Raw genomic sequence first — 22,935 nt, 5'->3', positions numbered from 1 at the left:
TCCAAAATAATTTTATCCACTATCTGTAAGTTTGTTAGATTCAAAGCTAATTTTTAAAACATTAAGGAAAAATAAAAGCAATACCAAATAAATAAAGATATAAATATAATGAACAAAATAAAAATTCTATAATTACTTTTAAAATGTTACTGTTATCAAAATGAAAAGAAGTTCAAGATTTGTCCAATTATTATCTTTCATTAAATATAAAATGGCATTTATTAAGTAATATTGCATTTTTATCATTATACTGTTTTACTGCACTGGGTTTGTATAACCAATTCTCATTGAAACAACTCAACATTCTTAAATTTTCTGAGCAATAAGACATTACACTATAACAGCAATAAAATGTGAAGTTTGTTGCAAGTTATATTACTTTACAAATAAATTTGTTCGATTACTCTAAAGTTTTTTTTTTTTTTTTAATCAACCTAAATTTTTAGAGATAAATTAACTACGTTTAACTATCAATTCCATAATGAAGAATATCATCATTTACTTTTATGACATGAGTAATTTTTATGAGAAAGTTCTCAATAGTTGATCAGTAAATTTTTCGGTTGAAGATAGCAGTGAAAAGAACTCTAGAAATTCTTCGAGATATTTTCAGTACTGATAAAAAAATCACATGAACTAACTGCAAGGTCATTTACATTCACAAACTTTTTAAATTTCTACAGTATTTTAACATCACTTACACATATTATAAAAGAGAATACCGATTTCAGAAAGGCATTTGATAACATTTTCAGAATTATATCAATCGGAAGTTTTAAAATACTTTTTCTGACAATGGGACCATGGCACACGATAAGAAACGTGACTGCGCCATTCTTGGAAAACATTCAATCTTGTAAAAATAGAAAATCTTACACATACGGCATTTTAATATAAACTTTTTCAATACATCTAAATGTACATATATCTCGATGATAGAGAAATTAAATATAGGTAACATAACTACAAACTAAAATATATGTTATTTCAGATATCAAAAATTGTCTTTACAGCTGTTAAATCGGAAAAGGTCAGATATTTCAATTTACCTGATGAGAAGTTTCCCACCGGTGGACTTCTGATTTATTTATTGGCGGAATGGTGAAAATTTTAAGAAACAACTTGAAAGAAAATACGGCGATCCAGGTTTGCAGCAGAAAATCTACTGCAATACACACAAATTGGGAGCTAACGGTGAAACGTACGTCACTTGCAGATCGGCGAACTTATATAGGCACTGTTGCCAGCTGTCGAATCAGAAATGAAGGGAAAACGTGACGTCATTCCGTATCAGAAATTTCAGAGGCGGGGTAATCGTTCATTAAAAACGACTTTGATCTTGATCTTTCAACGTCACTGGCTAAAAAACCCCTTCAAACAGGTTCGATTCCTTTCTGACATGGGAGGGGGGATAGAATTGTACAAAAGAAAAAATAAACACTTCATTTTTTCTTTCTTTTGCCTTTTTTTTTGTTTTGTTTGCTCGCTCGATTTCAGGAGATTTGTGTCCTTCTGATGTTTGTAATTGAACCTTAACAGACTGTAATCGTGAATAACCAGTTACTTGATGCGTTACTTTTTCCTTACTTCATAACTTAAGGCCTTCAAAGAAATAAATGAAAGCGAGAAATCGAGTGACCGATTTGATTGAATAAAATTGTTTTGTTCGAAATTTTGGCATTGTAGACTTTCATACCTGCTTATGAAACGGAAATGATTTTCCTTAAATGAAGCATTGAAATACAGAAAGCTAATGTATTCCATATACTTTTAAGATATGCGTACGAGTGACAGAATAATTCCGCCTAATTAACTGAATTTCAATAAATAAATGCAAATAAAAACTTTTAGAAAATGGAAATATTTAATTCGTCTTTCTCGAAGTAAATAAATGCATGACCCATGACCAGGGTTGAGTTCCCGCCTTTTTTTCCCTAAGCAGCAATCAATGGAATCAAGATCAAATTATTTCATTTGTTTTTTGGTCCAATCAAAATGCATTATTGATAATTAAGTATGTAAAATATCTATGCACAAATATGAATAGATTCATTTTGTTAATTACACTCACTAATGGAAATCCATTCTGGAATATTCTATTTGAAATTGCAGATTACATGTAATGACATCGAATAAAATTCATTAAAGAGTTGTGAAAATAATAAAGAATCTACTAGGTTAAATTTGACAAAAATTATTTATTTGAATATGTATAAAAAATATATATAATATTTTGAATATGACAATGTCTATAGATTGAGAAATGTCTGTAAATTGGACGATGCAAAAATAAATGAAAATGTTTTACTCTAGCTCTATCAAATAGAACGTTGCAACTAGAATCACGAAAAAAAAAAGTGCTATTTATTTCTTGTATAGTAAGAACTAAATAGAAAAAAATTATAAAATTTTAATTAGGCTTTGAATTAATTAAAAAAAATTAATGAATTTTCTGCGTTTTTCTTTATAACTTCGAAGAAAATTACAGTGCAAAAATTTTTTGCATCATTTTAAATTTCAAAAGAATTTGTTTTGTATTATTGGAAATCTTATTTTTTTGTGCAGTCTTTTAATAATTTAATTCTAATTATTTAAAAAAATTATGTAAATTTTATACGACATATTTTATATCATTCCTTTAGTTACTCCACGTTGCTATACAATTAATTTGTAAATCGTCCTCTCCGTGATCTGGGCGTCCTGGGTTCGAGTCTCGGTTCGGGCATGGTTGTTCTTCATCTGTTCTATCTGTGAGATGTGTGAATGTGCCCCCTTATAAAAAGGGACTGTGCAAGCGAATGTGATGCGTGAGTAGCAAAATTGTATTCTTGGCCCTAATTGGCGCTACTAAAAACAAGAGACGCTCCCTGTCGGCTTAAAATCGATGACTTCGAATCAGCGGGCTTGTCCATGGCAAGTGCCATCACAAACAACAACAACAACAACAAATTTGTAATTAAGATATAAGAACCATGTTTATATATGTATATATAGTGCCATGGTATTTTTCAGACTAATGAATTATTTTCCTTAATTTTTCTTTGTTTGTCATTTGCTCTTACAAAGAATAAATAAAATGGGATATTTTCTTTTTTTTTCTTTTCTTCTTTACTCCCTCACCCTCTTTTTCTTTTTGAAGAACTCTTCTCAATGTAGTTTTAAGAATCAAAACAGTACTCTAAATTTTTTTTATCACTTTTCACGTCTTCTGTCTTTTCAAGCAACCTTAAAGATTTATAAACATCTCCCCCCCCCATTGATATCCCATTGGACAATAACTATTTATAACCACCAGTAGTTTCCAAACTGCCGTCCTCGAGAAAGGCCATTTATACAGAAGTTCATAAAATTATCCACGGAACTTGACTAATAGAAGTGATCATCATCTGTTAAATTATATTATCAGTTACACGGACATGACTGTCTAAAGGTAGCTCCACAGCTCTCTATTTGCTTTGAAAATTTAATAATTAATTATTGAACCGAAAACACCAATAAGCTCAAACTGTTATTAAAGAACAAATTCTAATAATCTGAACTTTTTTTTCTCCTTCCCCTAGTTGCAATTCCTATTTCATTGGGATGCTTACTCTAACACTAAATTATGAACAGGTCACTAACTCTTTAATTTCGGATATGCTTCGTTAAAAAATTTAGTTCAATGTTGATTTTGCAAGCTGTTCGTTTCTTATATCCGCTAATGCTGACTAATTACTACGTTAAACTTTTCACTTTCTTGCCTTTAAGGTTAATGAATCGGAACAGCCGTGTAGGTAGAAAGGGAAATTCGACTTCGTAAGGATTGAGAAATATTTTATAATTCATATGACTTGCAAATTCATAAAAATACTGATGCTATTTAAAATTCAGATGGTAAAGTTATAAACTCTTTACTGTCAATGATCTTACAATATTAATTTAATCTACTTAAGCCTTGTGATATTATTATCACGTGATAAATATAACAGAGAATATCATCTAATATCTGAATTCCCTTTGTATCATGTGTGATGTCATGTTTTTTTTTTCCCTTGCAAGATACGTAATGAATCTCAGAATTTAATGGGGATAGTGCACTTGATGTACAAGGTGTTTATAAATGCACAGCCTAGCTTTGCAAGTTTGTTAAGAGAAAAGAAAACGAGGCACAACGTTATTATTCATTGAAAATTAAAAATAGCAGTTGAAAATTCAAATTTCATACAGTTATAGGCGTTTAATATGAGCCCCTACAGAAATCGGAGTGATACAAAAACTCACCCCACATTTTTTTCTGTATGTTTAGTGTGAAGTTTTGAAACGATGCAGATATGCATCGTTTGTGGTTGGTGGATTTGATGTGTGGCAATATTTGATTTTTTTTTTTCTGGAGCTACGTCAAATAGCTGACGTTTATTCCACCGTTGACAAATTTAAAATATGCATATCTACAGGCTTTCAAATCATCACATCAAAAATGCAGAAAATGTATAGGATGAGTTATCGTATCACCATGATATCGTTAGTGATTTTGGAGGTATTTAGAACTGCGTTGAATTTAAATTTGAAACTATTATTTGTAATTTCCAATGTACCAAAAAGTTATAGTATCTTTTGTTTTCTCGTAATAGCCTTGAAAAGTAGGGATATGATATTCATCTATAAACACCATGTATATCAAATGAATATGAAATACTCGGCAATGATGAAGGCAAAAGTGGTACTGAAATAAGTGAGCCTATGGAAGTCCTACTGTTATGATCTCATTTTCAATTTACAATATAGTTTAATAGTTCATTCTCTACCAGGAAGTAGTGATTGATTCTGATAATTTTTTTTAACAAATCATACCACTTATTGTCCAAGTAGATTACAGAAAATTGCAACATTTCCAAAGGTAATAAAAGCAATCGATTTTCACTCATTATGATTGCGATTTTTAAGGTGCAAGTTATATCGGATGATACAAATATATATGTTTTCAATCCTCTACTTTATGTTTTAGTTTTTCAATAATTATTCAACTTTTCACTATTATGAGGGCATGAAAAACAAGTTTATTTGTTTCAGTCCTTTCTACATATGCATTTCATACAGAAAAATTAAAGATTCTTTTCTACCATTAAAAGCGAATTTCGGAATGTGGCTGGCATTCTGTAACGCAGACCATTAGACCTTGAGCTTACAGAGATGACATATACTTTATGCGAATTTTCTCCAGGGGACTATGTTCAGTTCTTCTTCTTCCACCCTTACCAGCTGACGTTCACAGCTCAGGGCAGTTTATGTAAAGCCAAGTCTACTCATTTGCAAGGTTCGGAGGTAGCCCATCTCGGGCGGGTACTCCATCAATCGTTGTCATCTTTTAATATGCACCTCGGATCAATATTTTCAAAAGAATGTTATTCGGAATTTTAATCAATTGAAATCAAATAACAATAACTTCCTAAAATATTATAGAAAAAATTATTTTTATTGGTAGCTGTATTATTAATATGATAAAAAATTGTATCTTTAATGAGGTTTATTTAGTTATCAGGATATTATTTTTTTCTAGACGATAAAAAAATATTTCGATTTGTAACAATACTTTTCATTATTGCAAAATGCTTTCTTTGTTTTATAATGTTTAAATCTTCCTTTAAAAATAATATAAGGACTATTCTTAGTTTTGAATTCTTTTCATTCGAGTTAATTTCCTTATTATTTTATCTTAAGTACTAACAAATTCTTTAAAATTCAAAAGTTTTGCTTGCAAATTTTTTTTTATTATGTTAAAATGTTTGTCATTTTTACTGCTTCTCTATTTTTAAACCGATTTAAAAAAAATTATGTTTAAAAATAACAACAACAACAATAATAGACAGTCGAAGTTGTGCAAATAGAACCCATAATGCAATAGGAATGTAAACAATTACAAAAATCAATTATTCTAAAGAAAGCCTTATTATAAAAACAAAAAATCCTTTTCTATAATAAGGCCATTAACCAAGAGAAACAAAACCGGTGACGGAAGAAGATTAAAAACCGCGAAGAGAAACCATGAATGAAAACTTTTCCGTAAAGGAACGAAGGTTATGCATTCGCTTTTGTTCCAATGACTTCTGCTGCATGATTAATGACAAATAATTAACAATTCAATAATTATACTACGTAAGACCCTCGCTTTTGTTATTCGCTATAGTTAAGAACGGCAATGTTTCGAATTCTTTGGCCTTTCTAAAAATAACACCCAGACTAATATCCAACATAAAGGACACAACTTTCTGTTTCCTCAAATTATGAGACTTATTGGACAAGGTTTCCATGGTTAATTTACCTCGAGAAGGAAGAGAAGTTTGTTTTAAATAGCAATTAATTAATAAATGAGTGTATAAACCGGAAAATGAAAACGTTATTTATTTTCCAAAAAAAAAAATGATAACAAATTTAAAAAAAAAGGCGTGTTCTCTGTCTACTTTATTTGAAAAATTACTATGTCTGAACAAGTAGAACAAGGTTTTTAAACCTCGTGTTCTGACTTCCCCACCCTCCAAAATTGGATAGTAAATATGAATTCTCGGACATTAAAGTAGTTGTCAAAATTGGATAGTAAATATGAATTCTCGGACATTAAATTAACTGTCAGCACAGTGTTTAATTATTTATGTTAATAAGCAAAATATTTTAGAAATCTGTATAAAAAAGTTTTTTTTTCTATATAATTCTTCATAAAATAATTTTAGTATATAATTTTATATGGAAATAAGTTTCTATTTCATGATGGCATAATGTTTATAATGTTAATATATAATTAGAGAATGCTATATTAAATCATTTTATTTTCATATTTATAAAGGAAGATTATCTGTCTATCAGATTTACAATAAGAGAATGCTAAATTCAAAAATTATATTTTCACATCTATAAACACTCCTAATCATCTAATAGTACATTGGGCTAATTTGTTTTCATTCTTATAAGGCTGTTTATTTTATTAATTGTTAACTGACTTAACTGGCCAGTTTATTCACAATAAGTAAATTTTATATTGCACTATTTTATTTTCCTATTTATACAAGCAATTACGTATCAATTTTATTTACCGTTAATAAAAGCTACACGGAGATATTTTATTTTCACACTTATAAGCAGAGTTGGAATCCTGACAAACGATATTTTTTAAATAAAAAAAAGAAGTATAATAAATTTTTTTAAAGTTGAAAACGATTCTCAATTCTACAATGTTTATGAAGTTTTATTTTAGAATAAATAATTTTAGAATCATGACAGTATTAACAGTTTTCTTTCATTGAAAGTCTAATAATTATAAGCCATTAAATATTCATAATAATTTAAGTTAAAAATGTTTTATTTGTTTTATTAAAATGTTTTTGAATAACCATTTAAAACTTAATTTTTATATATAATTCCTAAATGTTTCTTTTGCTGCTGGAAATCTTCAACGCCAAAATAGATGTTAAGAATGGTAAAATTTTTGAACCAAGATATTAAATAATTAAACTGCTTAGAATTAAAAAAAATGAAAACATAATATTTTACTAAAAGACAAATATGATTTTGTAAGACAAGGTTATCGGAAAATTTTATAAATACACAACATTTGAGAGACGGCTACTTAAATGTGGTATTATTAACAAATAATATGGATAAATAATTGTCATTTCTTTTTCACGAATTTGGATAATTGGTAAAATTTCGAATAATTAGAAAAACATTTTAAAACTGAAAAAGGAGTCAAATCAAATGATAAATATTAAATAAATATTATAAAAAGGCAAGTATTTTTATATGCAAGTATTCTAAGACGAATATATGAACTGTGGTATTATCAACTAATAATATTCGTTAATGATTGCCATTTTTCTTTCATGAAGTTTGATAATTGCTAGAATTTCATGATATTCAAATAATTAGAAAAACATTTTTAAAAAGCCGAACCAAATTATAAATACTAAACAAATATTAAAAAGGCAAATATTTTTACATGCAAGTATTCTAAGAACAAAGTTTCTTTTAAGAAATATTGTGTTTCTAAAAATATTCAAACATACCCAACTCTGAACTGTTACATAATGTTCAATATAGAAATATTCCACACATATGTAAATAAAAAGTCTTTTAAATCCATTTCGCAAATCCACAAAAAAGGAAGAAAAAGAACAATCAAAACGTCTGCTTACGTTCCAGTTAAAGTTCTCCAAACACACAATTTCTTCAGATCGGAAAATGTCACTTTCAAAATTCCCGCCAAAAACTATCTTCGAAGAAAAACCAAGTGATGCAAATGTGAAGAAATGCGTTCCTTTTATCCTTTCTAAATATCAAAGATGGAGGACTTATTTTTTTTATCTTCCTAAACAATAACAAAGCCTCAATTCACTTTTTGCAGATAATATTAAAGTGGTCTGCATGACGTTTGGGAATTGTGAGAAAAGATTGTACCGGACTTTATATTTGGGATCACGTTACGCAACCGAAATAATCTTACGCATCCATTGTAAGAATTGAACAAGTTTCACTACGTACTTTGGAAACCACAGATATTCCCAGGTTTGCATGACAACGTGGCGTAAACAAAATATAAACACTAATTAAGCATATGTCGCAATATTTGTCATATATAGGTCATATTTTAATTAAAATATGTCTATTTAGTGAAAATGTTAGAAAGTGAGCATTAGATTGACTTTGGTTGCCATATTCTCAGAGTCAAGTTTCTTTTTATATACAAAATCAATAAAATATAAACTCAATGTAAGGATATGTTGCACTGTTTAATACATTTAGGAGCTACTTTAATTAAATTACGTTTACTTAAAACATTAGGAATAGCATTCAGATTGAATTTGGTTTCATACTTTAGGAATAAAAATTTTTTTATATATAAAATTAATAAAATATAAATACTAATCAAAGATATGTTGCAATGTTTATCACATTTAGGTATTATTTTAATTAAGATATGTTTATTTAATAAACATGTTAAGAAGTAAGCATTTATATTGAAATTGAATATTTTCAGAATTAAGTTTCTTTGTATATATAAAAATCAATAAAATATAAACACTCATTAAGGATAGGTTTCAATGTTTATCATATTTAGGTCATATTTTAATCAAAACATGCTTATTTATTGATAATATTAAGAAATGAGCATTCAGATTGAAATTGTTTGTTCATATTTTCAAAATTAAATTTCTTTTTATATATAAAATCAATAATTATTTTTACAATTAAGTAGATATTAAATTGAAGCCTCTGCATTGTATTATATTTTCCTTCAATATAATCAAAATGTATTTATCTTTTCAAAATTAATTGTAAATGGCAATTAATTAAAGAAATTCAAAATTAATTATAATGTTAAATTAAAGACGTAACTATTTATAAATGCAGGATTGGAAATCTTATTATTTCCGATGTTAGATGTGAGAATGTGGATTTTTAAATAATAATAACTATTCGTAACTGCCATCAATGGCTAATTTAAAACTCTATTGTAAACTTGTTAAACTTGTTCAATGTATTGTCAAACATTGGTGCAACTGTTTCACCAATAAGTTTCCTTTTTATATTTAATTAAAATTCATTATTTTCAGAAAGAATGTATCGATGTGGAGTTTTCTCAGTCCAGAGATTCATTCTAGTAGCCGCTTTAAAAAAGTCTAAAAAAAAGATCCAATGATTTTTTTAAAGAAGTATAAGGTATTAAAAATCTTTTAATTTAGAGTTTATGAAATGATTTGCTTAAAATTTTACAAATAGTTAAAAAATATATATATATTGCCTTGTTCCTTAACTAAATCTAAGATGTATTTCCATTTATTCATTAAACACTAGGGTTCGACTGATAAATAGCATGAAATTTTCAATTTTCTTGGCATTCTGAAACATTAAAAGAACTATAGAATATTTCTAAATGAACCGATTGCTTATTCTAAAAACATATCAAGACATTTTCACACCGAATTTCAACAAAAAAAAATTTTTAATTTATGAGGTTTTTCGTAAGAAAATTCTACCAAAATTTGGAATGTGGTAAAAGTACATTTAAAGATATAAAATAGCATTAAAATTTACTAATTGTTAATATAAAATTCTTCTTAATTCTCTAAAGAATGGACTTAGCGGAAAAATTCAAACGGTCTTATGAAAAAGACTAATCAAAAATTAAGAATATTGATTAAAAAGAAAACTGATATTTTCACCAAAAATCAACTTTTCAACGCTTTTCAACATTTTTGTAAATTTGAATATTTTTTGCTTAGAAAAGAAAATGCATACACTTACCTATTATTTACACGCACAATGAAGCTGACAGTTTAAAAAATAGTAACATTTCATAAATAATATGTGCAAATATAATTAGACACATGTCTTAAAGTGTATAAATTCGTCTGGTAATGTTTACAATTACTCGTAATGTATCCATCGTGTTTTTAGAGAATTCGCAATATATATTTCAAAAAATATGTTCAAGTATTTGAAAATATTCGAGGAAACTGTCACCTGATAAAACAAGTAACCAAAGCCAAGACACTGATTTACTATCCTAACTTGATGGTAAAAATTTCTGAATTCTTGTACGTGGAAACACATAAAATGTGTTTGTTCAATATAGATTTGAAGCGGAATGATATCCTTTTATCAACAAGAACATTATTTAGAGGTTCTTGAAAACTAAAATATACATACTTTAAAATGTTTTGATTTTTAAGAAATCTATACTTTATCTGCATTTTTTTTTTCTTAAAATAATTGTTAATATCCCATGAAAAATAAAATTTCAATATCAGTTGAAAAATTACTATTTAAATTGAAATATTTTGAAAGTAAAATAAAAGGATCATGATTTAAAAAAAATTAATACAATATTAGAAAGATATTAATAAAGTAACCCTTAAAGGAATTGATGAAATAAAAAAAGCGCTGTGGCTGTATGTATTTCAACACAGATAGTTACTCATTTCCTTTTAAGCAGTAAAGTAATATTTTCTTCTTTGAATGCAGGCTGGTACAAATTATGTATCACCAATTTCCCCTAACAATTAGCTGTACAATTGCAGATATAATTCGAACACTACTAATTGGGGCAAATACTGTTCTACAAAGCCGTTTAAAATGTCTTTTTTATCACTCTTTGGGTGTACAAATGCTACTGTAACGTTAATAATATTGTCTGGTACAAATGGTAGCGAAATATTGGCACGTACAGATGCTTTATCGCTAAGCTATTAGAATGTCCCCCTATTACTGTAATAAATTACTGGCAAATGCAAATTCGGTAACATTAAGCAATTAGAATTTCCACTATTTATTGACTGTACAAATACTAGTACAACGCTATACCTTAATGTACAAATACTGGTACAATGCTATATAAGAATTCCCTCTAATCAATGGCTGTTCAAATATTGGTTCAATTCTACAAATATTGTCAATTACAAATGTTAAATCATTAATACGTTTTACTTTCTCAAAATTTATAAATAGTTTGATTCCCCTGTCTGTTTGTGTTATCTTACAACATGGGAAGATAAGAATATATAATATATAATTCCTTGATATGAAACAAGAAAAATCAAAGGAATTGGTATTTTGCAAAGATCTTATTCAACTCAGATAAAGAATAAGCGATGCAAAGATAAAAGGAATTGGCAGAATTCTGTTGAACATGCAGCTGTCTCATTTATTTAATCGATAATGCGAAGATTCACAGACTTCTATAAATAGTAACCTTTCAATGCTGACTTAAAAAGGACAGGGTATCTTTCCTTTAAATATTCATAATTCTGGTGGTAATAATTGTCGCCAATAATTTCATCTAATGTCGAACCATTTGTCGAAAATGCCAACACAGAAATCATTTTCATAATGATTGATTCAGCCTTGAGATGGCGCATCTCAAACGAAGCAAAAATGAAACGCAGTTCTTCAAAAGATGGCGGAGGTTTAATTCCTGAGATAAGGTTGGTTATTTAACATTGGGATATTATTGATTCAATGCTAAAATTATTAAAAAAATTATATGAAGTTGTTAATGTTACATAATCGATTTATAGATACATACAAGTGTCTCCACAAACAATGTATCTATCCGTATTAAAATTATGTATTAATATTCCACGTACTATTCAATTCATTGGATTGCATGGTGTTTAATTCAATAAACACTTCCATCAGGTGACTATAAATTAAATAATCATTTCTTAAACCAGGAGCTTAAGAAATAAACAGGAAATTTCAGCGAAGGAAAAAATCTCTCTCTCTCTCTCTCTTTTTTTTTTAACCCGTGCAGAGATGCGGCAATGCTGAAGGTCATCGCTTCGATAGCTTTTTTTTCTCAATTCGCAGACGTGATTGTAGCACAGAAGTTTGTTCAAGCACAATATATTAAAAAGTATTAAAGAAATAACAGAGTATTGCAGAAGTAATAAATTTATAAGGTAGATTTTAAAAATATTAATTCTTCAAGATTAACATTTTATGATACATTTTAAATCAGAAAAAAAAGATGAAGTGATTTTCCGAATCCATAAAAATTAATCTGCATAATTCTAGCTTTAATTGAAAGTTTGCATTTTCTAATTCAGAAAAAGTTATTTACAAGATATTATTTTTCAATTGGTATTTGTATTTTTTAATTCAGATTAAAAAGGCTATCAACAAAAAGGTTACATGATGTGCTATCAACAAAATTATTACCTAATAAAAGCAAGATAAAAATTATATATTTGTGAATATTAAGGAAGATACATGAAAAAAAAATACTAAATGAAAATTTCAAATGTTTTCTTCTTATTAGTATTAATACTAATACTATACTTATACTAATACTTATTAGTACTAATACTAATACTATACTTATACTAATACTTATTAGTACTAATACTAATACTATACTTATACTAATACTTATTAGTACTAATACTATACACACTAACTCTTCTGTTGTTCTGGAAAACATTAGATTTTTATTACGGCTTGAGTTTGACAATTAAGAAAATAGACTCCATTGTTCATTTCATAAAATTAAGATTTTTTTTTAATGTTTAATATGCACAATGTATACTAGAGAAAGAATTGAATTTCGTAATAAGAAAAGAAACCTAATTTTGGATTCCTATCTTTGTGGAAACAGTATCTCCGAAACACAGCGAATTAGGCAAATGAAATTTGATCCTTGGTTTAAAATCAGAATTATATATCTATATCAAATTATAAATCGATATAAAAATCATTATAAATCGATATCAAATTATAAATCGATATAAAAATCATTAAAAATCGATATCAAATTATAAATCGATATAAAAATCATTAAAAATCGATATCAAATTATAAATCGATATAAAAATCATTATAAATCGATATCAAATTATAAATCGATATAAAAATCATTATAAATCGATATCAAATATCAAATTTTCATTGAAAGAAAATATGTCTGTCTGTTCATCCATGTGAATGAGAACAAGACAATTATATTGAGGTTGATGCATGTATTTAGCACTGACTTTTATCATCACTTTCAGATCTGTTTAAACTTCTGGACAAAATTCATCGAAACAGAGACAGTCTAACTGTCGTCTCTCTAAATAAGAACGCAATAATTCAAAACTGAAAATCAGCTAGCTGAATTTATATAGCACCAAGATTTCATCATTTACAACCGTAATTTTCGGCAAAATTTTAGTCAAAATCCATCTATACCACATTTTATGCGTATAAGAAGATGATTGCTCAAAAGCGTAACAAAGAAAAAAGACGAATTTGAGGATGTGATTTCAGACCCAAAATTGGATGTCCACGAAGCTTTGAAGTGAAATGAATAAAGAAAAGAGACTCAAAACATATTCATTATTGCCTTTAATGCTTTATGAAATTAAACACAAAAGCATCCGAATTTGAGACCATATCAGAAAATGAAAGAAGTGTACTACGTTCCACCTCAAGACGATAAACAATGAAATTAAGAATATGTAAATGTATTGATTATACTAAATTATGTATTAGAAATATTATCTGCTGCTTTTTTTATTTATATAATGCAAGAATTTCCATCATATTTCTCAAAGGAAATCGAAAAGAGGATAATATAATTAAGCTAAAAAAAGCAACTCTTGATGTTATTCTTTCAGCTGCTAATTAATTGATAAGTTCAAAGTATCATCGTAGTTGTGGTAACAAGAAGGACGATGGTTTGACCTTGGAAGGACCAGTTACAAAGAGAGGAAGAATTAATAATTTTTTTTTAATTGGATCCGCATATCTTGGTAAATATTTGCTATTTTAATTTGTCCTTTTTTTTTATCGATTTCGTATTTTTTTCTCTTTTACGGTTAACGCATGCAACTATATATCTAAACATATATAATCGGCAAAAGAATTATGGGTGCACATTTTGAATAATTATTTCTTGAAAAATTAAAAGCATGCATAAAAATTTCATTATTTAAAGTAATTAATTTAATAGCAATATTTTTTCATTTATCAAAAAATTTCTATATAATGAACGTTACTGATCAGCTATTGTTTCCGATAGTATCGAAAATAAAATTACAAACGCTGAAGTGCAGATAAATTAGAAATTGAATAATATTATCTTTCAATATATTCTCTTAGTATTTTTTTAATTATTAAATCAAACCTTAGTTCAGACCTAAACCTAAACCGTTACTGATATTAACCTAAACCTTATCAATTACTGTACCGATTATGGGATTTTTTTTTTCATATGAAATTTCATAATACCAATATCCACTACCAATGGTCTCTTGTCTTACCTAACCCTTCTAAGATTTCGAAAGAAATCTCAAAAACATTATTAATTTCATTGTATATTGTCTATGCGGAAAAAAACCCCATGATGGAGTTTCCCAGTCCTAGCTACCATTCCGATTTCGTCAATTTTTATTTCATTTGAAAGCTTATGACCCTTAGATACGATAATAATTATTATCAACCCACATCATTCCATTTCGGAGAAATAAAGCAACAAAACTTTGTCAGAACTTCTAGTAAAAAACAGATGATATTTCCCAAGTAGTTAATCAATAAGAATACATTCCATAAACTTCAATAATTGCCAAGCGTTTTGTAATTAAATAAAGTCAGCCAACTTACTGTCATCGTTAAGCCATTTTTCTTCCAATAATCTGTAATATACGTAGGTTAAGAACATTGAGTACACGCACTCCATCTACTCTTCCGGAAATTGGCTATAAGAATGCTCCACATTTATTGCCGAAGTATAATTTAAAATAGTACTTTCTTTTGTTATGATATGATATAATTCATAAAAATCGGTTCAATGACTAAATTGATACCATTAATAGGATAGGCGAAAAAATGGCTGTCAAAGGCGGCTACATGTATTTCTTTTCAAACGTCCACTCTAAAATAAATTGAGCAGAATGCCAAAATTCCAATAGAAAAAGAATATTAATGGAACTCAATGCACCCTCCACGTTTCAATCACATTTTCACCAGATTTCTATCAAAAGGCCTTCAGTTAATTCATAATTCACATAAATGAGTTCAGTAATTTTGATGGAAATTAGTGCTTTAATTGTTTTCAATCCAAAAACTTTATTTTTGTAGATTAATAACATTTGGTTGATATTAAGCCAGGTTCCTGAGTCAGGGACCCATAAGAACGAGTTGTTTGTTAAAGTGACTGGCAACACCTAGGTAAATCTGTAGTAGTTAGATGATACTCCACATGCTGCCTTTGTAGTTCCAATTTATGGGGTCAGCTGTTATCATAAGAGATTCTTAGGGGAAAGTGGTTCACATTTGCCTCTTGATTTGTCAAAACAAAGAACATCTTCAACAATCATCTCTACTCCCAGTGAGCAATTTATTTCTAAAGTTTAGAACGGATATTTAAATAAAGCTTTAAAAATGCAAACATTATAAAAACTTATAAGTTTCTAAAGATCATTCAAATTCCATAACCTTGATTTGACTTAATCTATTAGATCCAGGGGCTTTCATAACTAACCGAGTGGCTTATTTTCAGTCTGTGTTTAAAGTAAGAACAGATAATTTATATAAAGCAGAATATAGAAATTTCTAATAAATGTACAATGCTTTTAATGTACGTTGAAGCTTTAAGTAATGCTTTTGTAAAGTAATTGAGCTAATATGATTCTTTTAAAAAGAAAATGAAGGGATACTATTTTTTAAAAAACAATTTGAACCAAAGCATCATGATAAAGTTATATAACAATAAATTTTTCCTGCTGACCATTCGACATTAGATATCTATTCAGTTTATTACTTTCTCGTACAGGTAGTACAGAAGAAGTTTAGTAATCGTCAAAGAATTCGAATTCGAAATTTCGAAGAATATCCACATTTTAGAAAAACTGAGTTCGATAAACACATTTTTGGAAAGTGTCCGTTTATCTGTGACAAAAATAACTCAAAAACTTTTTTAGGTGGATGAAAGATAGTCTTTACACCAAATTTGAAGATTTCTATCAAAATTTGAGTAAATATGTTCAAATGGAGATCGTCTATCCTGATGCTCGAATAGAAGTTAACACAATTCGATACACAGATTTAACATCTATAGTGTAGACACTTCAAATTTTGAGCGCAATTTGATTTTTTTATTGTCTATCATTCTTACTTTCAGAAACATATAAATGCGATAATTGAAAAATGAAATGATGCAAATATATCAAATTTGGTATAGGATTTTGTGACTACAAGTGCAGTTTTGTGTCAAATCCCTGTTTCAATCGGTAAAGTCCCAAATTCGATTTTCGAATATTAAAAATTGCATGACAGGGATGAATCGCCAAAATTATCGCCAAGGATAACATGACAAATTCAGTAAAAATGCAGAATTCACGCCAAAATTAATATTTCATAATTATTGTACGCCAACGCCATTCACGGCGTTCCCTGGCATAAAAGTTTATTAGAGTGTATGCGAGAAAATTTTGAGGAGACCATTCCCGCTAGTTTTTCAAAATAAACAAGCTTTTTAGCGATAAACAATTGGCTTTCCCTTTCGAAACTCAAGACAAAGTCTTTAAAAGATTAAAAGTTTTGCTTCAGTTGTGCAATAAAGAGATAAACAAATGATTACATTTCGAGGTGCGTAAGAAAGCTTTTCTTAACACTTTATTCTCGCTATGCGTTTCTGAAAATGGTGCAAGATATCAGATGTGGCATTTCCGCTTTTACAAGATTTTAAAATCATATCATATTTGAAACCCATAAATTTGGAGGGAGTTTTACATATCACTAATTAATAGAACATGCTAACTATATCAAATAATGAAAAGGGAGACACACTGCTATGCTTCTAATTTTCCCAAACTTATAACCGATATGATATCTCTGACCATTATTTGTACTTCCCTGCATACGAAGTCTCCAAAGAAAAATTACTGTAATTAACATTAACAAAAAATGCAACTTCCTGATTCCAACTTCCTCTCTGATTTAAAAAAAGAAAACTATATTTGAAATTATGCCTGTATACCTATGAGCCTGATAATTCATAATTCAGTTATCTGGGCTGGAACTTCCTCCCCACACTTCCACACCACAATAGCCGGAGAGCGTTTTGCCCAGACGGATTTAACATGCACCAGACCCACTTACACGATGGTTCTTCAGTGGAATCACGTCTCAAGCCTGACACTCTCCGATTCCGATTCTGAAGCCGATACCTTACCAACAAGGCACTGCGGTTCCCGATAATTCACATATTCATAAAACTAGATTATTGAAATTTGGTATACGTTCACTATGTGCACTAGAACTGTTCATCTGTATCCAATTTCAGGTTAAATCCTTCACCCAGAAGTTTAAATGTTCATCATTTCATATACAGTCGGTTATGATGACTCCATAGAGCAACATGCTAGGTGATTGAAATTTGGCACAGTGTTTTATTTCCTCTGTCGTAAATCAATGTCAACTCGAAGATATTTCCGTCAAAAAGTTGATTATCGGTTAGTTAGTTTATCTTTATGTATATGAACGTTGTAAGTAAAAAATCTAACTTAATAAATCTATGGAATTTATAGGGTAATATTAGCAATAAATCCATAGATCTATATCGAATTTTGGATAAAATAATTTAAAAAAAGAAGTACAGAATGTATATATGTTTATGTTTGCTAGACAGCTGAATTCTGATTATCAGAATTCAACAGAGGATCAAAGGGGTTCGCATGTGAGGCAACTCGGATGATCGGATAGATTTTATAAATTAAGCAAAAGAAAAACTTCAGACAGTTTAAAAAACTTCTGTTTGATTCTTGAAATTATAAGCATATATATATAAAATGTAAAAATACAATAAATGCTGAAAGATTTACGTACAAAAGAAATAAAAATTCAGTTAAGAATCATTACAGATTTTCCTACTGATATTAAAGAAGAAAATGTCTGTGAATGCTGGTCAGAACATTTGGTTTAGAGTTACAAAATTTGGCACAAGTATACTTTGAAGGGTGGGAATGTGCACTTTGGAACGATTTTTAGACATTTTAATGATATAAAAGTGAAGCGAAAGTGTATTTTCCACAACAATTTCCAAAGATATTATTGCATGAAAATGATTTTACATGATTAAAAGATTCTGAAATGCAAAGATGTTTCTTTTGTTTTTTTTAAAATTTCGATAAATTTTCTTTTTTTGCGTAACTTTAAATAACGGTTTTTCTCAGTTTTCATTCAAACCCTTTTTTAACTTAACATTTTAATCGTATGATTTCCTTTTGTTGTGAAAAACAAAGGGAGAAAGATCTTATTTGTTTCCAGCATAGTTTGTACAAGAAATGCAAAAAGTGAAGTGAATGTATTGAGAATGACAATGTGCAATTAGAAAACAGATCACCTGCACAGTTTTTGCTTCTAATGACACCATGATCCAAGGGTACTGGGCTAAAAAAAAGATGCATGTGCAGAAGAAACATAATATGTGTAAAGCCATTAATATAGTAAGTCTTTAATATCTGTCTATTTGAAAATACTTTATGGTGGGAAATATGAACAAACTAGCCGCCTTTGACGGCCAGTTTGTTCTCCCAGATGATGTATTTTTTGGCAGTTAAATATTAATTTGATATATGTATATATTTTTATATTTCCCCTTGTTTTTTATAAGACCGAAAAACATGAATTTACTTGAGTAAGTAAAAAAAAATATATATATAATGCATGCAAATTAAGATATGCATATACTGTAAAATAACAGCGGAAATGAAAATCCTACGAAGAAATTAACATCGAAAGAAGATCTTTTCAAGTCTTAATTTTAATATCGGCAAAAATATGTGATTGAATGCTTTGACGGACGAATTCGAATTTAATAATTAATATTACAAATGTATAAAATTGATACAAATGCATTAATTAATAAAATTGTTACAAATGTATTATATATAATGTTATGTATTAAACACTTTATTAAAAATAAAAAGCAGCATAGGCATGAAATTGATATCATTAAAAAGTTAACTTTTTAAGTTTTAAGATGATTTAAGGTCATTTTTTAGATAATATTTTTGAAAGATGCAATCATCAATTTCCATAAGTAAGTCTTTACAATTACCCATCTGATAATAGTAAGGCCTGTTTTTACGGCCGATTTAAACATTGCTTGACGCATTTATCTTTATCTTTTTTTACATCTTTCTTTTGGAAGAACAGAGTTTTTGGTGAGTCTTACCGAGAGCATTTCTAATAATATTTTCCTGATTTCATTTTTCATTAATTAGCGAAGCGTTGAGTAACGGCTAACTGTAACAATGTTCAATGAAGAAGTCTGTAAAGTTCGTATAATGATTTGTTTACATTTGATTGTTGCCATTCGATTAAATGTAATAAGAGCGATTTCTGAGACACATGCGTCTGCATTTTATATAAAAAAAAATTATGTATTTAGAGAATTATTGTGGATTGACTAGTTATGCATTTAACAAACTATGGCACAGGTAATTTCATATTTAATATAAATTAAAAATTGCCAGTATTACTGGGGAAACTGGTACATTGCCAAAGGTACCTAGTATATATCAAAATTAAATTTGAACATTACGATATATATGTATCTTATTTAAATACAGGCATACTGGAAACAAAGTATGTTTATATCTCGTATCTATCATTTTTCTATCCGAGAGCTTTATTTCCTCCCTAATTCGATTAGGATGGTAAAAGATTCATATAATTGAGTTTCTAATAATTGGAATTCTACTACAATAAGATGATGATCAGAATATGCGCCATTTTGTGTAATTCAACAAAATAGACGAAGAAAAAAATACTCTCTATTATTTTTTTAAATATTTTTTTTTCAGCTGACCAAAGATCGTTAGAAGTAGCAACATTTGTACAGAAGAAAAAAAATTACAAAATTAGTTAAAACCTGTTTTATCACGACATTCGTGCCTTCCACATTCTAATGAGCAATGTTCCTGATAATTATACTTTTATAAAGGTCATGTTATTACTACGATTATGGAGGGTTAACCCAAAATATAAAGCAAAGTGAAATGAAAGGAACTGGAATCCAGCCTGGAGAAGGAAATAGGGGTTTTGTTATGTCTTGTCATTAAGAAGAGTGTAATAGCCTTTTCTGTGTCCCTGTTGTAGAGTGGTTGATGAGTTTCGGAGAAGTATTTCGTCGTTGCATCGGATTTTACCAGGAAAAGTCGTTTGATTGAAAGCTCTATCAACTTTCTCATTCTCTGTGCCTTTTCAGGAGAGGAGAAAAAACAAATTCACAACCTTATTTTCTCTGAAATTTTTGTCTAGACGACAGAATTGGAAATTGAAGCAAGGAGAAAAACACCCTAAAAATAAATTGGTTTTCCCTGAAAAGGTAATTGTTGCGAATTTTGAAAAAATAATGTTTTTTATTGTCCAAAAAATTATTTTGTACAAAAATATTTCTGGAATTAACGTGAAAAAACGCTAAAACAGTCAATATATTATTAATGCTATGCTGTTCTCACGTCTGATTAGAATTTTTTTGTTTGGCACCTGCAGGACTTCTGTTCCTGTCGGTTTTTCGATATTTTCTGATGATCATACTTTTCATTTTCTTAAAATAATTTCATAATATGAATATTAATTAATATAAAATGAAAGATGCATAAGGTAAGTGAAAATTTTTGGGGCGCCATTGTTATATCATCTGTATTAGCGCGATAGTTCTGGTATGACACCAACCTATTGTAACCAGACGGCATAGTGTTAGAAAAGGAAAATTTACATGATTGTTAGCACTCCTCTAATCAATTGTTTTACCTATAGCTACCAAACTTTGTTTAAATATATTTTTGAAAGGGAAAATTTGCATTTCAGAGCAAATTTCCTCGTGAGATTCTTTATGCTTCCCATAATAAATTCTGAAAATATTAATGCATCAAAATAATTTTTATAACATTTTAAAATTTAAAAAAAATGATTTTCAAATTACGTCTATTTATTTGTCATGTAATCTTTTTATAGACAAGTTATCAATTTTTCTTGACAGAGTTTGAAAAGACATTTGACTGCAAAATTTTTAGATATATTTCATTATTGCTATGGAATTCATATTATTTTCATTTTTTCAGTAAGTATTCAATAGTTCGATTTTCTGCTATTTTTTTAAAGTTAAGAGAAAAGGTTTCTGTTTAATATTTGCGTTATTTGTCTGAAGAATAAGAAAGTGAAATCACAGTGCTGCGAATGGAAAAAAACATATTTCCCTGACAATTACTGTTTTAATGACCCTCTACGTCATGGAATTTGATTCCATTTGGAATGTTCATGTACACAATAAACAGTACAGGTGTAAGGCAATTAAAATTAAAAGTCTCTAATTCCATCATAATTCGATGCTTAAAAATCATTTTTGAGGAAATTATGAATATCAAAGTTTTGCATTAGAGATTCAATGGAAATTAATTCTGGTGCACCAGTTGATGTCGCAAAAACGGCAGTTAATAAATAAGCGCAATAACCTTACTAAAAAACTTATTCAGTCATTAAAGTCTTCTAAAATTCTTTTGGACTTAAGAGGCTCTTAATTTTGGATACGAAAGCCTTCGAATATAACTATATCATATCAATTTTGAATACTTTTTCTTATACAAATTTTATAGAAAACATTGAAATTGTCAAATTATTTGAACATGAGATTATGACGAACCTCCAGATTTTAAACCTCTAGTGAGTTCGAAAAATACATTTTTGGTATTATGTCTGTCAGTTCATTCGCCTGTCTATTTGACAAATATAGCTCAGAGGCATATAAACTCGATAAATCATGACTGAAATGCTTGAAGTTTGTTATATGAATTTTAGACAATAGTTGTAGTTCTATGGCTAATTTTTGTTTCAGTTAGCTGGGAAAAATTTGTCTAAAACACTATTTCGATTTTCGGAAACTATTTATTTACCTACCAAGGATTAATCACCGAAACACTCGCAAAGGATCATATGATAGATAAAAAATTCTTTCATGTTCATATACAAATAAATAAATAAATACTGTTGCACCTTTGGTTGAGAAAGTCTTGATACGCATTTTATGTGAAAACTAGGAAATACATAAAATACATATATAAAAATACAACAAAAATAATAAAAATACATCGAAATGGATATGCAATTAAATTACACAACTAGAATAAAAGTTAACAACTCTGCATTTCTGGACGAGAATGCTGTTTCACGTTGCGTTCCACGTGGTTTAATTAAATGATTGAAGAAAGGCGGGAAAAGGACAGGGAATACTTTTTCTTCTTTCAGACGATAATTATGTGGTTAATGTGCTGATACAGAAAAAAGATGAGTATTTATTGCAGGAAAGTAATGTTTGTTTGATTGCATTGATCAAATTTATATTCAAAGAAAAGAAGAAAAAAAATCTTCAGGATGCAGAGTTTATCTGTAAGGCTTTAATGCAGACTGCCACGCTAATTTGGG

The 22,935-nt window shown here is 28.5% G+C and overlaps 1 protein-coding gene across 4 annotated transcripts in view; it reads right to left on the bottom strand.

Annotated features, from left to right (window-relative positions):
- LOC129971294 (ornithine decarboxylase-like) overlaps positions 1-22,935 on the bottom strand; it is a 51,727-nt gene that overhangs the window by 6,970 nt on the left and 21,822 nt on the right. Inside the window, exon 1 of one of the 4 annotated variants that reach the window (XM_056084918.1) lies at positions 8,163-8,184. The exons of 2 other annotated variants lie outside the window; for them this stretch is intronic. The gene's annotated coding sequence lies outside the window, so the exon portion shown is untranslated. Of the gene's footprint in view, positions 1-1,049; positions 1,210-8,162; positions 8,185-22,935 lie in introns of those variants that run through there. One more of the 4 variants, XM_056084915.1, reaches the window with a different exon arrangement.

This window comes from Argiope bruennichi, chromosome 6 (assembly GCF_947563725.1).
Source record: "Argiope bruennichi chromosome 6, qqArgBrue1.1, whole genome shotgun sequence".
NCBI classification, from domain to species: Eukaryota; Metazoa; Arthropoda; class Arachnida; order Araneae; family Araneidae; genus Argiope; species Argiope bruennichi.
Note: the sequence above shows the minus strand (reverse complement) of the source record. Positions and strands in the feature narration are given on the sequence as shown.